We start from the raw sequence: 22530 nt of genomic DNA, 5'->3' as shown, positions 1-22530 counted from the left end.
CGTTGAGAAAAATTTAAATACGTAGCCGTAGTTCACAGGAGATATGTGTGCGAGTCCATTTGTGGGGCTTGCAAATCAATGCAATTATGACGAAGCAGTTGAAACTCCTGTTAGTGAGGTCATCTGACAGTCAAGTATTTGTGTGTTGGAAAAAGATGTAAAAAGGAAAACAAAAACAAAAACCATCTATCATTACTTTCAAATGTAGCTCAGACCACACGTCTGGGGTTGGTGATCCAGTCCATACCTTATATTAAGAATTAAGTATTCCTGGTGAGCAGTGAGTCAATAAATAAACAAACAACATTTTGGGAGATGCAGAATAGACAGGGAAATAAAATGTATAGTAATGAAATATTCATAACCTTGCATTTTATGGACCTCAAACACTAGTTCCATGATTTACACTATTTCTGTATGCACTAGTATGGTATCTGCTGAACAATAATAAAGATGGCATTAGAATGTTACTGCCTCAGTGTCACGGAGAAGGGAGGATTAATCAGTATCGTACAGAAGCTGTAAACTTGAGTAAACAGAAGCACATACAGGTAGTTGTGCTACACTACACACTTTATGGCTGGCCCATGGAAATGGAGGAGATGAGAAATACAGTCATTATGAAAATGATGAGTGTCAGCACTCAGCTTCATGGAAATACCCATATTACTCTCCCAGTCTGTGGTTGCTCAGGGGCGCTGGTACAGACCAGCTGCTCTCAAGAAAATGTCATGGTTATGATTGTACATTAAGAGTCACCTGTCCAAAAGATCTCGGCCCACCTGACTCCTAAACTCAAAACGCTGTAGTATTCTGAACTTGGTAGTCTCCTTACGTAGGAGACAGGGGGGTCTGTCTGCTTTTGCCCTTTGGCCCTTTTTGCCCTTTGCCTACTTGTCCTCCAGCTCCAGGCAGGAGGGACGTGGAACTGCAGATTAAAACCTGGGGGCAATAGACAAACAGCCAGACCACCTTGCTTCAAAGACTATTTTGAATATTCCTGCTACATACCTGTCTCTCCATTTGAGAGCTGACCTCAAACCCCTGGTATTTATCTTGTCCCAGATTTCAGAGGCACAATTGTGCGGTCAACCCGGTCAGATCTTCTGCTCCTGAGTCCTCCTCAGCAGAGCCATTTGCTTCCATTTTTACTGAGGGATTAAATAACACACCTCACTGGATGCTGAGTATGCCCTTTGCTGAGATGAAATTATAGTAACAAAACATGGCAATGCTCCCTGAAAACTACCAGGTTATCTTTGCATTTTTCTCATGTCTTTCACACTTGGAAGAACCCTATCGGTCACTGGGACCCTGTTCTCTAGCCTCTTCCTTCTTGAAGTGAACAAAATTAATTAGCCTCAACATGCCTCTAAAGCATGAGCCCGATACTCAGAATATATCCACTAAATTTCCTATGGTGCAAACTCTAACGATTTTCATTAAAATTTTAGCATCTATCTTTTGATATTTACCTTGTTATGGTAAGTCACCATTTCTTTCATTTGCCTTAATGAGACAGCACTGGAAGCCAAATTTCCTTCAGTTATATATTGGGATTTTGATGAAAATGACTTAGCATGCCTGTATTTCTTTTTAGACTTATGGGATATACTTACTGTTTCGGGCCTTAAGGCGCACTTACAAAATTTTTTGAGTGAAGTAGTGATCTATTCCAGAGAGAGGCAGAAGCTATACTCATATTGGTGATAAATATGCATAATTAACAAATTAACTAGGAACGTTGGGGACTAAATTGTTTTTACCCTTTGCTCAATCCTCTATTTTCATCGCTCAGAACTGGGGAGATAGTGATGAGCAAAGAGTAACGACAGTAGGTTCTCAGGAAAAGTTGAAGAAATGAATCAATGAACTCCACAGTCCTGGTGAATTTTTCTTGCCCCTACATGTGATGAAGTTGGCTGTCATCTTGTCACAGAGAAATTAGTTCAAGATGGGATATACTGTTGTCATGAGTGACTTAGTAGGAATATTGAACTTAATTTAAATGCAGTGTTTTATTGGATCTCCTGGAAGGATACTTTCTTCCAGGACATCCCTCTTTTTCGTCATCCTTGTGTCTGCCTCTTCTGTGTGCTGGAAGATTCTTTCACTTGGAATCTTCAAGCATATTCTCCTCTGTCATCTACTGAGGAGCACAGATGGAACTGAGGAAGCCTTTGCTCAATTCCAGTGGTATTTTTTTAGAATTTTCCTATCTTGTGTGTGTTTATCACATATATTTTATATACACGCATCTCATACAAAAGATTAAAAAGGGAATACAAAAGAATAACAAGGTAATAAACTAAAGTTCTGTGATGTTGTTGCCTGAATCAGAGTCTTTTAAAAGAAGAAAAGCTTAGGATATTCTGCACTTTTACAATCACCTGGGTCTGATGATTCTAAAGTGCTTTGTAGATATTCACAATGCTCAAAGATTGAAAATGATGGAGGGTAAATACATCATTGAAAGTAATGACAGAATCCATCGTCTACCTTGGGAAACAAATTAGATGAGTTATCTCATTACTTATGAAAAGCAACCATTGGTGAATCATGAGTATCGCCTGAAACATGGACTCTTCCTTTGGGCTGTAGACTTGGTTCTGAACCCATCAAGCTGGACAGATGGTCCTAGCCACACAATCCTGCTAACCTGTGCATTCAGGCTTTTATACTCCCTGCAAATATTCCCTAAAACAGTCCTCAAAAGGGGTGTACTGTATTCTAAAACCTAATAACAGTAGCTTCCCAAGTGAAATTTTAAAGATAGTAAGTTGCAAACTCTACCTTTGCCTTTTCTTTCCCCTCCTGCGGGCATCCTTGTAAATGTCTCACTCTATAAAATTTTGGTCTAAGTTGGATAAAACGTTCCTTCCCAGGGTTCTCTATTTGTTAATAGAAAAAGAGCTGAATTGTTGCCACTGAACTTGCTGTGAAGTGCTTTGACTTCAGGTGAGCTCACATTCAGCTTAGCACGGCAGTGCTGTGATTTGGGTCATAATTAAAAGATTTTACTACAGAAAATGACTATGCTGTTTGTACATTCCTTTCATGTCCTTGAGGAAGAACAACATCAATCATTTATTTGCCTTTTATATGATTTTTTTAAAGGCAGCATAGTGAAATAGAAAAAAAACCAAAGCCAGAAAAGATAGACCTAGTTTCAAATCCTGGCTCTGGCAACTGGGAACTCTGTGACTTGGGCATATGACTTAACATTGTTGAGCCTTAGTTTCTTCAGCGGTGCAGTGGGCCAGGCAGGGTTCCTATTGATTAAATTCAATAATATATGCGAAGCATCTGATATCTTGTAGGCATTTATTTAATGCTGTATATCGTTATTATGCCCTCTATTCCTCCCTTCTACATTTCTATTTCCTTCAATATTGCATTCCTCTGTGAAATGGTGTGATTCTGCCAGGCTCTAAACTACCTGATAAGAAGTTATGAGAATTAATGACACCAGTGAGCTCATTTCCTTTTCAGTCATGGAATACTGAAAGGATTCCCCAACCATGAAGCATTTTCCATTTGTCCACAAAAATGTCTCCTCTCCATGACCGATTCCAACACTTTGCTCCTATCCCTATTTGAGCCACAATTTAAGTAAATACTGTATTGCAGTCTGTGGATTAGATGACTCTGTCCAGCAGGTTTGAAGCTCCTTGAGGGAGGCTCAGCTTTGTTTTTCTTCCACAGACAATACCAGATATATTTATTGACTTTGATAGAGAATGCAATAAGGTGCTCTCATGGACTTGGAAGTGGAAAGAAAATGCATCCTAATTCACCCTCCAGTTCTGCTTGGCAGGGGTACATTGTTCCATCCAAAGATATAATCTTCATTGTGCAACTTTAAGAAAGAGGAAATGGTCCCCATCTGTCTGCTCACATTAGGAGGCACCTCGAGGAAATTCCCTGGGGTTCCCTACTTACCCACCTCCCTAAGGATGCTGGAGGGGATGTGTTTTCCAATTCCTTCCTTCCCACCTGAAATACTACCTTCAGTAAAACCAGGAAAAAAAGAAAGGCAACTAGGGCTTCTATGTCTAATTACAGGTTTTATAATATTTATACATGGCCTTTGAAGGGATGGTAAAGAAAAACAATTGCCATCACAAACAGTGGTGAAGATATGATACAAGCAGACTGTGTTCTTTCAAAGACCTTTGTAAAGAGATCGTGGGGATGTGATCGTGCAGCCATGCTCTTTCTGTAGAGGAAGAGAATGATCGCAGTTTTTGCTTTTGGTGAAACTGGGAAATCAGGCTCTTACTAGTGAGGTTCCCCAATCTCCCTCCTTTTAGGTATAGTTTTACAGTTTCCTCATTTGTAGGGTAAGGAAAATGACAGAACTCACCTCATGGGTTGTTGTGAGGACTGAATGTGTTATTATAGGCAAAGCATTTCGATAAATGTCCTGGCACAGAGCAGAAACTCAAATACAGTTAGCTAAAAAGCAATAACAAAACCCTCTAAACCCATGTGTAGGTACCTCTGTGTGCTGGGTACATTTAGTTGGGTGGTGGGCATTAAAATGAATGGGAGGTTACTGGTCTTGAAACTCTCATTCTAGTAGGAAGAAAGAGGTGTAAGCAAATAATTATGGTGGAGCATTTGCAAAGTGGTGCACACTCATTTTTGGTGGGATAGGAATTTGGGAGCAGTTTTCTAGAGAGGGTAATAACTGTGTGGGGCTTTGAAAGAGTAGTCGGTGTGTTCTAGGAAGAGAATGGGCAGGGGACAAGAGTGGTTCCTTGAAGAAGGAACAGCAGAGCAAACCTGGATAGATGAAGGGACACTGTATTCTGCAACAGCAGCTCTCTGACATCACTTGAGTAGAGGCAGTGTCCTAACTGAGTAGGACCCTATGGGGCCTTCTCAGAACAGGATGCCTCCCACCTCTGCTAAATGTCCTCTGCCTGCTTCTTGACTGTAGAAAAACTTTAGCTTCCTAGGCCTTCCCCGAGTTCCAAAGAGTACATTTAATCAGAGAAGTGAGAAAATGCAGAAAGAAAGGAAAACAGTCAAGCAAGACAAAATAATAATAGTTTAGCCATTAACAAAGTCAAGGACTTTTAGTTTCTCCTCAAGGGCTATAGATAATACTCCGAGCCATGTCCTTTGAGCTGTTTTGCAGATACTGAAACCCCCACCAAGTGGAAGAAGTTAACTGTATGCTGATCACAAGCATGTGGACCCCAGACCAGTTGGAACCAGAAGGTTGATGATGTTGGCTCCTGATTTCCTCATCACCAACCAATCAGAAGAATGTCCGTGACCTGATCACACATCCCATAACCCCCCTCCCTCATCCTGTCTTTAAAAACCTTTCCCTGAAGGCCTTCAAGGAGTTTGGGCCCTTTAAGCACTAGCTACCTGGACTCCTTGCATGGTGCCCTGCAATAAACACTGCATTTTCCTTTACCACTACTGAGTGTCAGTAGATTGGCTTTACTGCACTCGGGCAAGTGGACCCAAGTTTGGTTCAGTAACAGTGTGGCAGGGGTGAAGGATGCAGAAAGTTGAGGCTGTGGATAGATAGGTGGCAATGCCTGCATCTGTCATGCTAGACCTCATCAGTGATGGGCTTCCCTAAGAGGCTTCCAAGCCAGGAGGCGTCATGATCACATAATTAAGCACTCACTTCTTATTGTATTCATGTTTCATTTAAACACTCAGGGAGAAACCATCATAGCTAAGAATTGTAACTAACATAGACGTGGGAGGTTTGTGGTCAAATTCCCCTCGTGCTACTAATAATTACCCTGTTGACTTGAGCCTACTGCTTCGAATCTCTGAACCTCATTTTCGTCAGGGTTTTTGGGAGATCTGAATGAGATAATATACGCTAGCACTTTGTGAAAGATAAAGGAACAGGGAAACATGCCATATTAACTGATAAGTCTACTTTAAATCCTTTAGGGACAAGGAAGGCATGAATTAAATTGAGCATCATGGTCCCCCTTACCATCCCAATGACAGAGGGCTGCATCCTTCAGAGAACTGATGGGGCCAACGTTTCATGCCCTCCTGCAAGAAAGGAAGTACGGCCAGGCCAGGGAAAAGGCTGAAGGACTATAGAGCTGAATGGTCTTGCCTTCTGAGGACGTGGGATTTTCTCTAACCTCTATTTCTTCACCTTCCTTTAGAGATGACACCTACTGTGCAGGTGCTATTGCTATTACTAGGCCTGGAGCTGATCCACATGCCAGGCAGTGCGGGACCATGGCTAAGAGGGTTGTCTTAGAGTCAGACACATAGGTTTGACTTCTAGCTTATTTGGTGACTACCCTTAATTTAGCTAATCTAAGTCTCACCTTGCTCATCTGTAAAATGGAGAAACTAGTAATACCTATTTCATCGGACTGTTGTCCAGATTAACCGTGGTCACATAGCACAGTGCCTGGTTCACAGTGAGTACCCAGTAAATTTGTCATTGAATATACAAATTAAAACAACTGAAATCTGAATTGCTCTTTAATGATATAACCCCAGTCCCCAACTAGTAAAAGGCACACTAGACTTGTAAACTTAAATATATGCAGCTCCAAAGCTCCCATTTTTTTCTCCTATACGATGCTGCCTCTCCCGATATGTCATAGACCTCAACACAAAAGTACAGCACTGGGATAAAAATGAGGAATTGAGAGTGAGCAGAGATGATATTTCTAGATTGTCTGTCAAGTTTAGCAAAATGTGTAAAAGTAAACAAGCAGTACTAAGACCTGAAGCTGAATTGCATGTTTAAAATTCTTCCTTTTTAATAATCTAAGCTGTTATTAGCAGCGGATAAGAAAACACTCATTTAAAAAACTGTATAAGATTTTTTTTTACCCTGATGCATTTTTTTACCTCTGATGCAATGTACATAGTATAAATAAGTAATGTAATCAAGTTTATCTTTGGAAGGAAAAGTTAATAATCTTACTGGAGAGTTGGAAATAAATGGTGCTCTTATTGCATTTATTTCAAATCACACAAATCAAACCACCTCAAACTGAAACTACGTATCAACTGAATATTTTGAATTCCTCTGTGACCCTTCTTACCTTCCCAGTTGCCCTGGACATGCAGAAGCACCTGGGAAGAGAAGCTGCATGGGATGGGTTCAGGAGCGAGTAGGAACCCTCACATCTGCTTTGGGACTTCAGAAGGCACCAGCATCCATGGACTTGCAGTGGGGGGGGGGGACCCCAGGTGGTTGGCTTCAGCATCCAGGGGCCCAGAATGGATTATACCACTCAGGTCAATGGTGACAAATGATTGACAAACCACAACAACTGGATGAAAAAGGAAACTCACTGGGTTTGTGAGTCTGCAAAAAAGTGAGTGAATTGTGTATAAGAGAGGAGAGAGGAGACAGTCAGAAGCCAAGCAGAGAGGGGAAAGGGAGACATAATGGGCAAGAATAGAGAGGAAACAGAGGCAATGTGGGTCCCCATGGGCCTCTGCTGGGTCCTACCACTGGGAGAGTTTCCAGAGGTCATGATCAGCTGCCTGTGACTCTGATGACACAACCACAGTCTTTATCCCCTACATGAGTTTTTTTTTTCCCCCCCATATCCCAGATTCTGTGCCTCCTTTTCCACACTGGGAATCTAGGATTGCTAAACCAGAGGAAGCTGGAGGGGCCCCTTCAGCTCTGAGCTCTGTGTGCCTCATCATTTCTCATTCTGACTGAGGGCTCAGCTCTTCCCACGAGCTCTGAATCTCTTCTCCTCCTGCCTTCTCTTTCACCCACTGTCCCTCCCTCTAATACTTTCAATGTCTCTCTCTCTCTATCAGCACTTTCTTCCCAGTCTTTAAAAACACGCAAGTCTCTCCAACAAAACAAACAAACTCGAAAACACGTTCCTTCAAGTCTACCCTACGTACCCCACATGCCTCCACCCTTCCTTTGGGAAGTCTTCTGAGACACACGTTCCCTGTCCCCTAAAGACCCCCTCCCCTTCGGCTGAGTTAAGGGTCCCTCCCTGTGTTCCCACAGCACTCTGTGCGTCCCTGCATCATAGCACTTTCACATGGTATCATCATGGGCTGTCTTCTCTCCTCTCTCCCACGAGTGGTCCATAAGTTAATTCAGGAACAGGGATGTCTCTTTCAGCTCTGTATTCCTGTGCTTATCACTATGCCTAAGGCTTAGAAGATGCTCAGTGTACTAAAAGTTTTGTTGCATACTTGTTGTAATAGTCAGGATTCTTTGAGGAATGCAATTATGAAGACTGAGAATTTTCAAGACCTACAGTCAGCAAGCTGGAGACTCAGGAGAGCTGATGGGATAGTTCCAATCCAAGTCCAGGGGTTCTGAGAACCAGGAGAGCCAACAGTGTAAGTTCCAGTCTGAGTCTGAGTCTGAGTCCAAAGGGTAGGAGAGGCCTGATGTTCCAGCTTGAAGAAAGGCAGAGAGAGAGAATTCTCTCTTATTTGGCCTTTTTGTTCTATCCAGGCCTTCTAAGGATTGGATGAGGCCTGCCCACACTGGGGAGGCCAATCTCCTTTACACGGTCTACTGATTCAAATGCTGAATCAGTAGAACCCGTCCCATAGACAAACCCAGAATAGTGTTTAACCTTGGGGTCCAGCCAAGTTGACATCACGTGTGTCCACCATATTTTTCAATTCCCATTGCAGGTTCTATCTTCTTCAGGAAAACATTAGCATCACAGATTTCAGAAGTTCCTCCCTTCTCCAATTTCCTCCAGTGCATATTATCTACACTATATACTATAAGACCTGATGACAGCTCTCTTCTACTGTTCTGCATTTCATGAGCAAGCAGAGTGCTTTATAAAATGGTAAGCTCCTTGAAGGGAATTAATTACCATGTGACATGCTTTTACCACACTCTTCATAGTACTTGATTTGGAGCTGGAACAGAGGAGGCAATCCAAAAATAGTTATTCAACTGTATAAAATTGAAATGTAATATATATGATGAATGAGGTATCATGTATTGATGATATTGTATCAGACTGCTGGTTACCAATCCAAAATCCATCTCCTCCTTTAATGAGAAATAGAACGTGTACAATTTTGGGGTGTAGCAATATGTCGGAGCCTCATACCAGGAACCGTAAAGGATGCAGTAAAAGAGATGTGGCAATTACCGCAAGGAGCTTACAATTCTAGTAAAGAACTCTGCTTGCTCCTGGAACCAGAACAATAGAAGAAGGCTATAGTTGGGTATTAGATCGTGTAGAGTAGACAAAAGCATTAGAGGAGCTTGGAGAAGGGAGAGACCGCTGCATGCTGGGGTGCTAATGTTTTCCCAGCTTCCTTTGAAGCTACAGGTGATCATGTGATTACATTCTGGCCACTGAGATGCAAGCAGACTACTGTATGAAATTGCCAGGGATGCGTCTTAAAGGGAGGGGACTCAGCTGGGTGCTGTATGGGTTTTCCTTTCCCTTTTCCTCCTTTGATTTCCGGGATCCCAGACAAGATGCTGGTGCACCTGCAGCTTGAGGATGGAAACTATGTGCTAAGAATGATAACGCAGAAAGAGAAGAAGTCTTGAGTCCTGATATCTTTGTAGTGCTGTTCTACCAGCCCTGGACTGCTCAGTTCCGGCTGCCTTTTACATGAAAGGATAGGATTGTGGTTTCAAACCTCTTTTATTTTGGTTCTCTATTTTATGCAGTAGAACATAATCCTAGCTGAAGCAGATACAAATTAACACTTACAAAAGAAGTGAAGTACTGTCTGAAATAAAGGCGAATATTCTCTCAGCTTAAAAAAAAGGCATTTTTACTAATATCCAAGGTATAAGTGAACTATTACCATCAAATATATTTGGTGTTCCTAATATAAAATATTATTCTATTTATTCCTTCCCCCTCCCCATCATGATGAATCCCTCAGTGATGTGGGCTGTAGCCTGTCATCCATGCAAGGACAATTTTCCTATAAATTAGAGCAAAAGGAAAAAAGCCTTGTAAATCATCTCTCTCACTTAACTTGCCCATTGTCCTCTCTCTGCAGGAAACCCATAGGTTGCCAAAGAAAATAGCTGGTAGAAATGCAGCAGGAAGAATAACGTGGTTTTGAGATGAGGTGAGAATATGTGAAATTAGTGTAACAGCAGACCTTACTTTTTTTTTTTTTGTCCTACTTCACAAACTTAAAATTGGGGAAATTGATGAGAGGAGTCTCTGTTTTAAATAAGAGCAAGACAGGGACATAGCTTTCTGAGGATCACATTAAATGTGGTGGAAAGAGAAGGGGATGTGGATGATAAATAAAAAATACCCCCCTTCTGGAAAACCACGGTGGGGTGGGGATGGTGGTGTGCTGAATTGGGTGACTGGGATTGACATGTATACACTGATGTGTATAAAATTGATGACTGATTAAAAAAAAACAAAAAAAACCCCCCACACACACAAAAAACAAACTCAAGATAATCTAGCTTTCTAAGAATGAACCTCTTATATCTTGTTTAAAACTTTGTCTGATCTATGCAAGAGGGAGGAGATATGGGGATATATGTATATGTATAGCTGATTCACTTTGTTATAAAGCAGAAACTAACACACCATTGTAAAGCAATTATGCTCCAATAAAGATGTTAAAAAAAAAAATCCCCCCCTTCTGTCTATCTGCCCCAATATAACACATCAGGTCAACTTAAGGGGTCATTTTCTAGTCCGAGGGTGTGGTACTTTCAGAGAAAAGCCCAACTCTTTAGGTCTTTGATAATTTCAAAAAGGTGTTCAGAATACGGGCATTGAAGTAATGTCTTGTAATTCTCAAGTTCTGCAATTTTCCCTCAAGAAGGGCTGGGCTTAATTAACCAAACTGAATCTTTGGTGATGAGACAAATTCTAAAGCAAAAACCAGTAGGATTTAGAAAGCAAATAAACCTATTTTATAATAAAACAAAATAGCTCAGAACAAAGGTGGAGCTTATCACGAGCAGCCCGGATGGAGCTAACAATAGTACGTTAGCAACGTGAAGAAAGGATGACAACAAAATCTGAAGGATCCACTTTCAGGATTCCTCGCTCACATGGCTGGCTAATCAGTGCTGGCCATTGTCTGGAGGCTCAGCTCGACAGCGGGCTGGGAGGCTTGGTTCTCTCCACAGGAGTCTCTCCGCAGCCTGCTTGGGATTCTTCAGAACAGAGGGGCTGGGTTCCAGAAGTGGTGTTCCAAGAGAGCTGGGAGGAAGTGCATGGCGTTTTGATACTCTAACCTCAGAAGTCACATAGCTCCACTTCTACCGTACTCTCTACCTAAGACAGTGACAGGTTCACCCAGGCTCAAGGGGAGGGGACAGAGACCCTGCCACTCCATGGGAGAAATGTCAAGTCACACTGTAAGAAGAGCACGTGGACGGGAGATGTTGTTGTAGCCATCTTGGGAAAATACAGACTACCACGGTAGGAAAAGCAAGTTCACGGTAGGAAAAGGGGAACTGTTCCAATCACCTAATCAGCCTGAGACCAATCTACCAACTATTAGCTCTTATAATACCTGGGAAGGCCCCAGGAGGTGAACTTCCACCCTCCTGCCCATTAACATTATGAGCTGTCCAGAAGTCACTGGGTTCATAAAACTTTATGAAATCAAGAGTCAAGTACTAATTTCCAGGCACCACCACTTTCAATAAACACCTCATAGTCATTTCACCTTTACTAAGAATCAGGTGGTCTTGAGAAAATTGCTTTCTCCTCTATCCTGTTCACCGAGAAGAAGAGCAATCCCAAACCCAGGTTGTCATGGCAGTGGGCTTCCATCTCAATACCTTCCTCTCACAGTACCTGGGGCCTGGGGAGGCAGGCAGTGCATGCCGGGAGCTGGCCTTTGGACAGACATCGCCTCTTCTATTGTCAGGGAGACATACGTTATTACTGTGGTAAATAACCGTAAGCCAAGTTGTCCTAGCCTGTGGGTGCAAATGAGGTCACGTGAACAACAATAAATCAGATTTCATTGATTAACGCCCTCATTAGGTGTCGGATCTGGTGGGTTTGCGGGGGTTATCTCATCTGTGTTTACCAGTCGTCAATTGCCTGGTTATCTTTTGCTCCAGGCCCTCCTGGTTGATGTTTCCTGCCTGTGAAAGCATCTAAAAGTAGGCATCTCCTCACTGTTACTGGTGCCAGCAAGGGTCCTGGCATCTGTACTCAGGGCCAAGGCAGAACTGGGGACTCAGCAGCCCTCATGGAGCAAGGATGTGCTGGGTGTGGGGCACAGATGGAGAGAGGGTTTCCTGCCCCACCTCCACCCCACCAGCTCCCAGCTCCAGGCCTCACTTTGTTATCTGGGTACCTGAGTAGCATCACTTGAGCCCTGGTGTCTCACAGAGCCCCTTGTGACAACAGTCTCTTCAAGCTCTGCAAACAACCTGTCTCTCCACAGGGCTCAGAGGAAAATTCAGGGAAACCAACTCCTTAAAAAATAGATGCCAGTAGGCTGCCTGCCCCACCAAGTCATTTGACGTTTCCAGACATGCCTGATTCCCAGCCGAGAAGACAGATTAGGTTCAAATTCGAATCCCTGCTATATTCCTAATGTGCACAGAGCACCACAGTGAGTTCTCCTGAATCGACTCTGAGAGGTACATAGGACAGACCTTATTATGGTTTCCATCTCTCATAGGAAGAAATTAATTCTTTGTGGAAATAAACAAGGAGCCTGAAGTGAAACAATAATTAAGATTCGGATGGAGCCTAGGAATGGGGGTCTTTGAACAGCAAATCTGGAACTCTCCTTGGAGTCACTTCATGGTGACAGGTCACTAAGCTTGGCCTGGGTGCTTGAGGCAGTTAGATGCATTTTCCTCTGTGCTCACAGCACACTGGTCTGTTGTTGCATTTGTCATGTTTTATGGCACCACTTTAAATGTCATTCTTCCCGGGCTTCCCTGGTGGTGCAGTGGCTAAGAATCTGCCTGCCAATGCAGGGGACACGGGTTCGAGCCCTGGTCCGGGAAGATCCCACATGCCGCGGAGCAACTAAGCCCGTGCGCCACAACTACTGAGCCTGCGCTCTAGATCCCGTGCTCCGCAATGAGAGAAGCCGCCGCTCGCGGCAACCAGAGAAAAGCCCACACGCAGAGAGGAAGACCCAATGCAGCCAAAAATAAAATAAATAAATTTATAAATGTCATTCTTCCCCACTAAATGCCTCTCTGCCAGCAGAGTGCCTGGCACGGAAGAGGCGCTTGATAAACATATAAGGTGGAATGCATACCAATTGCTTAATATTTCTGAAGTGGAGGTGGCCCCCTCCCACCCCAGAGAGGGTTTGGAAGTGTGGGACAGTTTTGGTTGTCACAATATTGGGGAGTGATGCTTCTAGCCTTGATCGACCAGGGCCAGGGCATATGGCACATTCTGCCTTCTGCCAGAGAGTCCTACACCGGCAGTGCTCTGCCCGCATGCCATTAGCTCCTCCTTTGAAAATAAGAACAAGGAAGTTCAAATGCAGGGACGTCCTGAGGCCTCTCATGGCTTCGGGCTTCGCCGAGGAACACCTTGCGACCTTCTCTTTGAGTTTCAGAGTTGAATAGGGGCTGTGCTATATACCCATCTCATGTTATGATTTAATGAGATAACATATGTCAAGAGCCTAATAGAGTGCTTGGCCTGTGGCAGGCAGACAAGTGATTTGAGCTCCTTTCCAGTGTGCTTTTCGGTAACGAGAACACTTACTTATATGTACTTCAATGTATTGGTCTGGCCTATGGTTTGACTCAACAGAAAGGGGTTTTGTAGGCAGGTCTTGTGTCCCAGAATCTGGTCTCGTGACATACAGAAAACACGGTGGGAAGCACATCGCTGAATTGGAATGGGGATTCATTGAAATAAATACGTAAAGTTTTGGAAGATCAGTGCCTGGCACTTAGCAGTGTCTTGAGAAATGGTTGACTTGATGAGCAGACAGCAGAGGTCCAAGAATCAGTGCTCTTGCTTAGATATTAAGGCAGCATTGATCAAACCATATTCTGTCTCCTTAGCAAAATCGAGTGAGATTTCTTCCCCTCATCCTCTATTTCCTGCAAACTGAACAGATTTCCTACAGAGGACACACTTCTTGACTTCCCTTTCCATTCCCACCACAGCAGGTAAGGGATGCTTGGGGCAAAAACACATATGATTCACTTGCTTCATTGAGTCCCTTTGTATTCTTCCAATTCCCACTGGTGAATGTATTTACTTTCCACCTGCTTCTTATTAGAAAAAAATATGTCACAGCAACATTAAAAAATGTTGATAAAAATAGAAAAACCATAATCCTACCCTATCACAACTCTTGTAAAAATTGCCTTCCAATGCTTTTCTGTAAGAATATTTTATAAAATTGCTATTCTAATGCACATGATTTTTGCATTAGATTTTGATTTCTACTATGTCAATTTATATTATATATTTTCCATGTGTATATGTAAGCTGCATAACTATAATGTTTAATGACAGCAAAATTTTCCATAGCTTAATACACCATCCCATCCTATTGGATGCTGAGGTTGTTCTCACCAGGCAGTGTTGCACTAAGTACTTACAGTTTTTCAGTGTTGCTAAAATATTTCATAGAATAAATTCCTGGTATTTTAGATAGAGTCAAAACAGTGTCAACATTATGACTCTTGTTCTGTACTTCCGTATTACATCCCAAAAAGGTTGCACCAATTTACGATGCCTTTAGAAGTATATAAGAATCTAATTTCATTGCAGCCTTGGACTGTATCATTTAAAAAAAAATTTAGTAGGTGTAAAATGATACTAATGATACTTGATTTGCTTTATTTGATTACTATCAAGTATGATTAATTTTCCATACATTTTATTTTCTCTTTATATTTCCTCTTTTGTGACTATTCACATGACCAACCTTCCCCCAAACACAGTCAAGTATAGCAGAATAAAAAGTATACTGGGTTAGCTGTGGAACTGCTAACTCCATGGTTTTTTAACTTAACTTCTTTCTGCCCAATACATCTCATCTTTCTCTGAAGGGGACTGGCTTATCTCTGATTCTTTCCAGCTCCAAATTTAAATGACTCTAAGCATTCTAAATGAAACAGACCAAACCCAACTCTGTGTAACATCATAAGTGTTGTATCTGTAATTAGCATAGGTAAATACCTGGAATTTAACACTGGGTGTCTGGAATTCTTAAAAGATTCCAGGGAGGGACTTCCCTGGTGACACAGTGGTTAAGAATCCACCTGCCAATGCAGGGGACACGGGTTTGAACCCTGGTCCGGGAAGATCCCACATGCCAGAGCAACTAAGCCTGTGCACCACAACTACTGAGCCCTGTGCTCTAGAGCCCACGAGCCACAACTATTGAGCCCGTGTGCCACAACTACTGAAGCCCGTGCACCTAGAGCCCGTGCTCTACAACAAGAGAAGCCACCGCAGTGAGAAGCCCGTGCACCGCAACGAAGAGTAGCCCCCGCTCGCTGCAACTAGAGAAAGCCCACATGCAGCGACGAAGACCCAATACAGCCATAAATAAATAAATAAAAGATTCCATGGAATCTCATAATTTCTGAGCAGCATGTGAAGATAAATAGGGGATTCTTCATTTATTCACTTACTCATTTATTCAACAGATGTTTAGAGAGGACCTAGAATACGCTAGGCTCGTTAATAGATGCTTGGCATATAAAGATGAAGAGGATGTAGTCCCAGGGGACCTATGATCAAGCGGAGGAGGGAATTACAATGATAAGGGCTGAAGAGGGCAGCATGGGGAGTGTCCATTTAAGAAGGCTTCACAGAAGACAGGACATTTGAGCCTGGACTTGAAAGGTGAACAGGATTTTACGAAAAGAGGGATGGAGAAATTGGGATGGAGAGGAAACCCTAGGCATAGAGGGAATAGGATGTAAAAGGCTTGAAGTTGAGCAATGATAACTTGATACTTAGAAGCTAAGCTTCTGGAATATATGGTGTGTTAGGCAGAAACAGAGCTGGGCAGATAAATTGGGGTTAGATTTTATGCCAAGCCAAGGAGTCTGGTTTTTATCTTCTGGGAAGCTTGCGTACAGAAGGGAGACAGGGGAGGTTTATAAGCAAGGGAGTGACATGACCAGAGCTGTTCTTCTTAATTTTTAAGATCACTTCTAGGAAATTCCCAAGAACCGTTAATGTTTACTCATCTCAAAGTTAGGGTTAATTGTATGAACTTGGGGAGTCTATGTTTTGAGGTTTTGCAGTTAACACACAGTTGACCGCTCTCCCTCTATTTGCCTATGACTATCTGATGTCTGAAACGTTGGGAAGCATAGAATAAACTTATTTTTAAACAGTATGTTAGCTGTATTTTTAAGGAATATGCACAATGTTTTCCTTCAAACTCCAGACATCTTTTCAGGTGGAGCACCTCTACATTTAAAGCAATGGGGTTCAACTGTGGATTTGAAAAAAGTATAATAAATACAGTGTCCCAACTTGGATAATAAATGATATGGTCCCCTTACCTAGTCTGGGGCATCACAGGTCTGTGGCAGAGGGAAAGAAAACACGGTGGAGCTGGAGGATGGCTCTTACAGCTTCTGCTCAGATGCAGCACGTGTTACTTCTGTTCATATTTCATCAGTCAAAGCCAGCCACAAGCTTGCTGAGTCCTGACTTCAATACGCTTCCTCCTGAGAAAGACACTGAAAGTCACTCGGACAGCCACCTAAATACGGATAGACTGTACGCTGATGCAACGCATACATCGGTATCCACATCTAGATAAAGATCGCAATTATTAAGAAAGGTCTTAGTTAGTGTTAGAACAATGAAATCGGGACCAGTCATTTTCCATTTGCTCTTGGCTACATCGCATCAATTTGCTGGCCCTGCTCTGTGTTTCAGAGTGCTGATCCTTGTAAAATATGTCCCTCGGGCTTCCTTGGTTTTGCTTAGGTTTGTTCAGTAGTAGGGTCTGGCTGGAGACTGGAGGATGTGAGGAGGGGAGAAGCGAGGGTATTTCTCCCATCTCTTTCTCTGCTTCTGGCAGCATCCCTGGCCACTGCTGTGTCCCCTCCGGAGCTCCAGCAACCACCAGGCCACTCTTCCTGTTGGTCCCAGATGCCTATGGGCAGCCGTCACTTGTTGGCTCCCGTCTTTGTCCATCCAACCCCCGGGATGAGAGTGGCTTCTTACCGTTCCCAATTTCCAGTTGCCTCACTCTTTGCTCCTTTGTCTTTTTAAACACCTTCTGTCATATTAAATCCCCTCTATTGAATGAACCCTCCACTGGCGTGGGTTCTATTTGCCCGATTAGACGCTGTATAGTACAGGCTCCCTTTGGTTCTGCATATTATTTACCCTTCTCAAGCTCGTCTAGTAGGTAGAAACTTAAGTAATGTTTACTTTAACAGTAAATTTAACAGGGCTAGCTGTAGATGTAGTTAATATGGTTAAACTCCTTTAAACCTCATATCCCAAGGCTAGACCCACAGTGGTTTTCTTTGGTTGTTGTTCTAGGCTCAACATCTGCAACGATATAGGTGTGTGGCACCAATGAATATCTTAACATTTAAAAAATAAATAAATAGTTTAAAATACTTACAGGTTATTATCCCCTTTAAAAATATAGTAGGGCATAACAAGGGCAGGGAATTCATCTGAGAACAAACAAGCAAATGATTGGCCCAGGTTCCATCCCTCAAAAAACAAGATAAACGTGTGTGTGTGTATGTGCTATTAAGCTATATATTTGCAGGTAGATATTGGCGCTTACCTTACCATGCAGATATATACACATGCATACACATGGCATTTATAAATTCATATACATAGATATACATACAAGTGCAGATGATTTAACTATTTTTAAAGGACTATGGTCCTTTAGTAGTCTTTAAAGTGTTTATTTAAATATAATGATCAAAGCCAAAGGATGATTCATTTAAAAGCTCCTATGTTGTGTATCGAATTTCTATTGATTGTTTTGATACAATAATGGAAGCAAATTTTAAATTTGGAATGGAGTAGATAGAGACACTGAAGGAAAAAGACTCGATGGCATCCAGACAGAAATTTTTGCCAATAAGAAGGGAGTGAATGGGCAAGTGACAGCCTTGGAGACAGTGGAGTCACATGACGTTTCCCCTGAATTAACCAAGGGATTTGGCTTCAAGGTCTATGGGGGAGAGGAGTGGGAAGGGTTGGTTTCTAGGGAACAGTTTGCTCCTGCTGCCTCAGTCTGCTCCTGGTCTAAGTCACCAGCAGGAACGGCTGCTGCTGGGGAGGTGTGGGTGATGGTCCAAAGGGACACCTGAGGGGCTTCTCTCCGGGGACTGTCAGCACTGGGCAGGCCAGGATCACATGAAGGAGAGCGGCAGCCGTTAGGGTTTTCTGAGTCAAAATGATGGCAGGTTCCTTTGAGGGACATGTGCTAAGGCAGAATCTAGCGGCATCGGGTCCCTGATGTGTCTTCCTGTGGACTTCAGAGATAGACTGGCCTGAATTCAAATCCCAGCTCAGCAACCTACCAGCTACATGAACTTGAGCACATTATGCAATTTCTTGAGCCACGATCTCTGCCTTCATAAAAATGGACAGGAATATGTATATAAAATGTCTGGTTCATAAAAAGCACTCAGTGATGCATTATTTTTTATTATTGATAATAATAACTGTTATTCGTATTGCCGTGTTTGTAGAATGCTTGCAACCACTTGGGAATATAATTATACACCCCTGCTTTTCTGCAGTGGTAGAGGAATACTTTAATCCCATTTTCTCACGATACCGACTAAGAAATGGAAGCCCAAAGAAGGTAAATAACTTGCCCCAATTTACTCCTTACTTGCTCAGCTAGAGAAAAGTAAACACAGAACTGTAGCCCATTCCATGGCCCTTTCTTCTAAACCAAGATCAACAAACATTCCAACTGGGTGTACCTCTCCCTGCTCACCCCCTTTACAGTGACTTTCCCAACAATGGTAGCAAAATCCATGAAGAATGGCATCACATCAGCACCAAATCTTTTTCCTTTCCCTCATTAGAGTCTAACTCCCTGCCTCTTTTCATCTCTTGTTTTCATACCAGTGCTTAATTCTTTTTCTCCCCTGAATCTTATTCTCCACTCACCCTTCATTAAATTCTCTGATATACTGTGCCTATTGGTTTATTTTTTAAGTCACTCAACAAACATGTACTGAGCACTTCTGACACTGGAAAATAATTGCTTAAGGAAATACCAGGGGCTCAAAACCTACGAAGGAAATGAAATTGTAAACAGAAATTGCAGTACCCGTGCTCAAGAAGGGGACAGAAGACCATGGGGGCCCCACGAACCTCCCACCAGCAGGAGGCAGTATAGCAAGGTGGTCAATGGCACAGGCTCTGGAGTCGGAGGCACTGGATTTGAATCTCAGCTCCCTCCATCCACGTGTGCCCTTAGGGTAACTGTCTAGACTCAGAGGAGGAAGTGTATTTTCCTCCTTTGTGAAGTAGGAATAATCATAGTATCTGCCTCAGAGGGAGTGCGGGGAGGAACAAAAACTTTTAAGCATTAAATACTTAAAAATATTTACAAGCTGTCATCTCCCTTTAAATATAGAGCTGATCAGAATAAGGACAGGGGATCCACCTGAGAGTACCTAGTAAGCATTCCATCAAAGTGCTTTCTTGATTCCGTAAGAAGGAGAGTAAACAGAGATTTGAATCGTCATTGAATAGCCAGGGTTTAGGTTATTTATGAAAAAGGATCAGGATCTCTCCTCTTTCTGCAGCCAGAGCAAAAATTTCATAGTTCTGCTCCAAACCCAAATGATTATTGCGATCAAGAGAGGCTGAAGAACTGACCCTGAGGGTGGTTGATGATCAACTCTGTATGGAGGCTGGCCTGCCAGAGCTGATGGGCGAAGCTTGTGCAAATCCTGCATCTTACAACCTGTGTGGTCCAGCTGTGGGCTGAACAAAGAGCGGCATGTGTGATGTGAGAGCTTTGAATAGAGCCCGAGACTGCATGTTTCTCTGTGTGGGAAAATGGTTTACTCAGTGAATACTTGATTTCTTTCTAGCATCCTTTCCTACTAAGGAGCATAGGGCTGAAACCATGAGGATATTTCCCTGCCTTGCTGGCTCTATTTCTTGGGCAAGATGAGCTTATCATTTTCTATTCAGCTCCCAGCTAAGGAGAAGTTCCACAGGCAAAAGCAAAAACACACTGACCAAAAAAAATCATGATAGCCGGAAAAAAACATGAATGTCCTCTGCCCTGCTCCAGTGTTTGAAAAAAAAAACGAACTTTCTGGAAAAGGGACATTGGATTAATTCTTCAACAGGCTGGCACACTTGCGGGTTTCAGCTAAGAGGAATCTGTAAACTCTGTTAATCTGTATGTATTCTACGGTCGTGTGTGTGTGTGTGTGTGTGTGTGTGTGTGTGTGTGTGTGTGTCGGTGGGGGACTGGTTTAAAGGCAATTGCTGTAGCTCAGACAGGGTGGGAACTCATTTTTGTTTGGAATCAAATGTATTCAGAGCTGGATCAAATGAAAAACTTTATTCAGCATTTTCTGAAAGAAGCCATGCAAGGTCTCCTGTCTCAGCATCTAGGACCACAAATGCCACTGAAGTCACATAGGCTGTGTACACGCACACATATATGTAATTTTTAATATTCCCCCCATGACCAGAATGGATTTGTTCCATTCAGTGGGAAGCCACAACATTTATTACATCTCTTTCTCAAATAAACCTCAAAGCTAGCATTTCATCTTTCCTCATGTAATCATCATAAGGTAGAAAATGAAATTTTCCAAACCTAAAAGCATGTTGCTAAGAGCTCCAGGGCACTGCATGTCACTTCTTACTTTGATGTGTTCGTGGAAGGGGGTGGAGGATGGCAAAAAAACATGAGAAAGGAAAGAAAAGAGAAAGATGCCCTGCATCTTCCTTGGGATTTTCAGAAAGCTTTTTTTTTTTTTTAACTCTTTATGTAGTGACAAGATGGAGCTGATTAAAAGAAGACAAGGAAAGTCTTGGTGCCAGACCACTTCATTCCAGAAAGGCATGTAAGAACTCCTGTCAGAATCAGGGATGATTTCACAGCCCCTCTTGCATATTAATGAACTACAAGTAACCTCAGTTTAGTGGTGCAGATGCAACATTTCAGGAACCGTGCCAGGATTCAGCGATAAATGCCAGCTCCAGGGGAAATACATTTCATGATAGAATTAGGAGATCAGCCATCTGAGACGTCCACAGAAATCACCCGCTACCCTTCGAAATGCAAGGCGGTTTCTGGGGAGCAGGGCGCTGGTGGCGTGCTGGATGTGGGGTAGACGGGGTTATTTATCTGCATCTGGTTCCTGTACATTCGTTCCATCTTCAACTCTTCTGATGCTGCCTATGTCCTCAAACAACAAATCAATCCACCAGCCTCAAGGTCAAGTTCAGGTGAACTGATAAATTTTGCTGCCTATTTTTCTGGTGTGATTTTTAAAAAACTGCTTAAACCTCGAATCCTCTTGCTTTAGAAGCAAAGCATCTCTTTTCACCAAGCTCATCCTCCTGCCACTGCCTGTCAGGCGCTTTTCCTTCCCGACTTCCTACAAACCTGTGGTTTGCAGACAGAAGACACACTCCCAGCAATTCTCTTCTCTCCCAGCGTTCCTCCAGAATTTGCTGGATTCTCAACCCCTTGCTCACTCATTCCCCTTTGCCCCATACGCAGAGTACAACCGTCACTTCGTCTGTGCTCACCATCTGTTTCTAAAATTCCTCTGATACAGAAATCACATGACAGTTTGAGGTGCAGCCATCTCAATATTGCAAGGTTTCACTTGGCAGGGTTCGGAAGCGATGGCTGCTGTATGGCTCTGCCTTATGAAACTGACCAGCTAACGTGGTGTGATAGCTAGCTAGCCCTCTAGAAGGACCTTCAAAAGCAGCCGCCGACTCTCTCAGATGTTTTTGTGAGACTGAAAATAGAGAATAAAGCTGCAGCCTTCATTTTCAGCTGAGACCCAGGCTCGACTGCAGCCAAGAAGAGAAAACATGGATGGAGCTGTACTCTGTGCTGTCGCGTAAGGAAAGAGCATCGCCAGGTTTGACTCTGTTGCTCTCTAGGTCAATCCTTGCCACCACAGTGCCGCATATGAAAACGCTGAGATTCAGCAGCTTAACACAATTATTCTTTCTTGCCCAGAGGCCCAGATGAGCTGGGGGTCGGCTGACCTTGCCTGGGCCTCCTCCCTGGGTTGGCCTCCAAGCTGCGGATTATGTCCAGGTCTGCTCCACGTGTCTGTCTTCCTCTTGGACCAGGGGACTACCTCTACCAGGTTTATGTTCGTATGGTGATGGCAGAGTGCAAGGGGATAGATCCAACTGTGCTTGGGTCATATCTGCTAACATTCCATTGGTCAAAGCAAGTCATGTGACCAAACTCGAAATCAAGGGCAAGGAAGGATAGTCACATGCTTAAGCCCAGGTTCAATGGGGATCAGAAAGTAGGCTTCTCCCATGGAGATAGGGAAGGGGTCAAAATAATGAAGTAATAACATACGATCTACCACACTTACTGTGGTGGACAGATGGGTGCCCTTCCAAGTACCCATTTCTT

At 43.0% G+C, this 22530-nt stretch overlaps 1 long non-coding RNA gene across 1 annotated transcript in view; it reads right to left on the bottom strand.

Annotated features, from left to right (window-relative positions):
- Window positions 1-22530, bottom strand: part of LOC309664985 — a 342649-nt gene that overhangs the window by 59615 nt on the left and 260504 nt on the right. Inside the window, exon 3 of the long non-coding RNA XR_014266119.1 lies at window positions 16445-16612. This is a non-coding gene — a long non-coding RNA (uncharacterized lncRNA). The remainder of the gene's footprint in view (window positions 1-16444; window positions 16613-22530) is intronic.

The sequence above is a fragment of the Balaenoptera physalus genome (genome assembly GCF_965194825.1).
Source record: "Balaenoptera physalus genome assembly, chromosome: 7".
NCBI lineage: Eukaryota > Metazoa > Chordata > Mammalia > Artiodactyla > Balaenopteridae > Balaenoptera > Balaenoptera physalus.
This window is presented reverse-complemented; position numbering and strand designations above follow the sequence as displayed.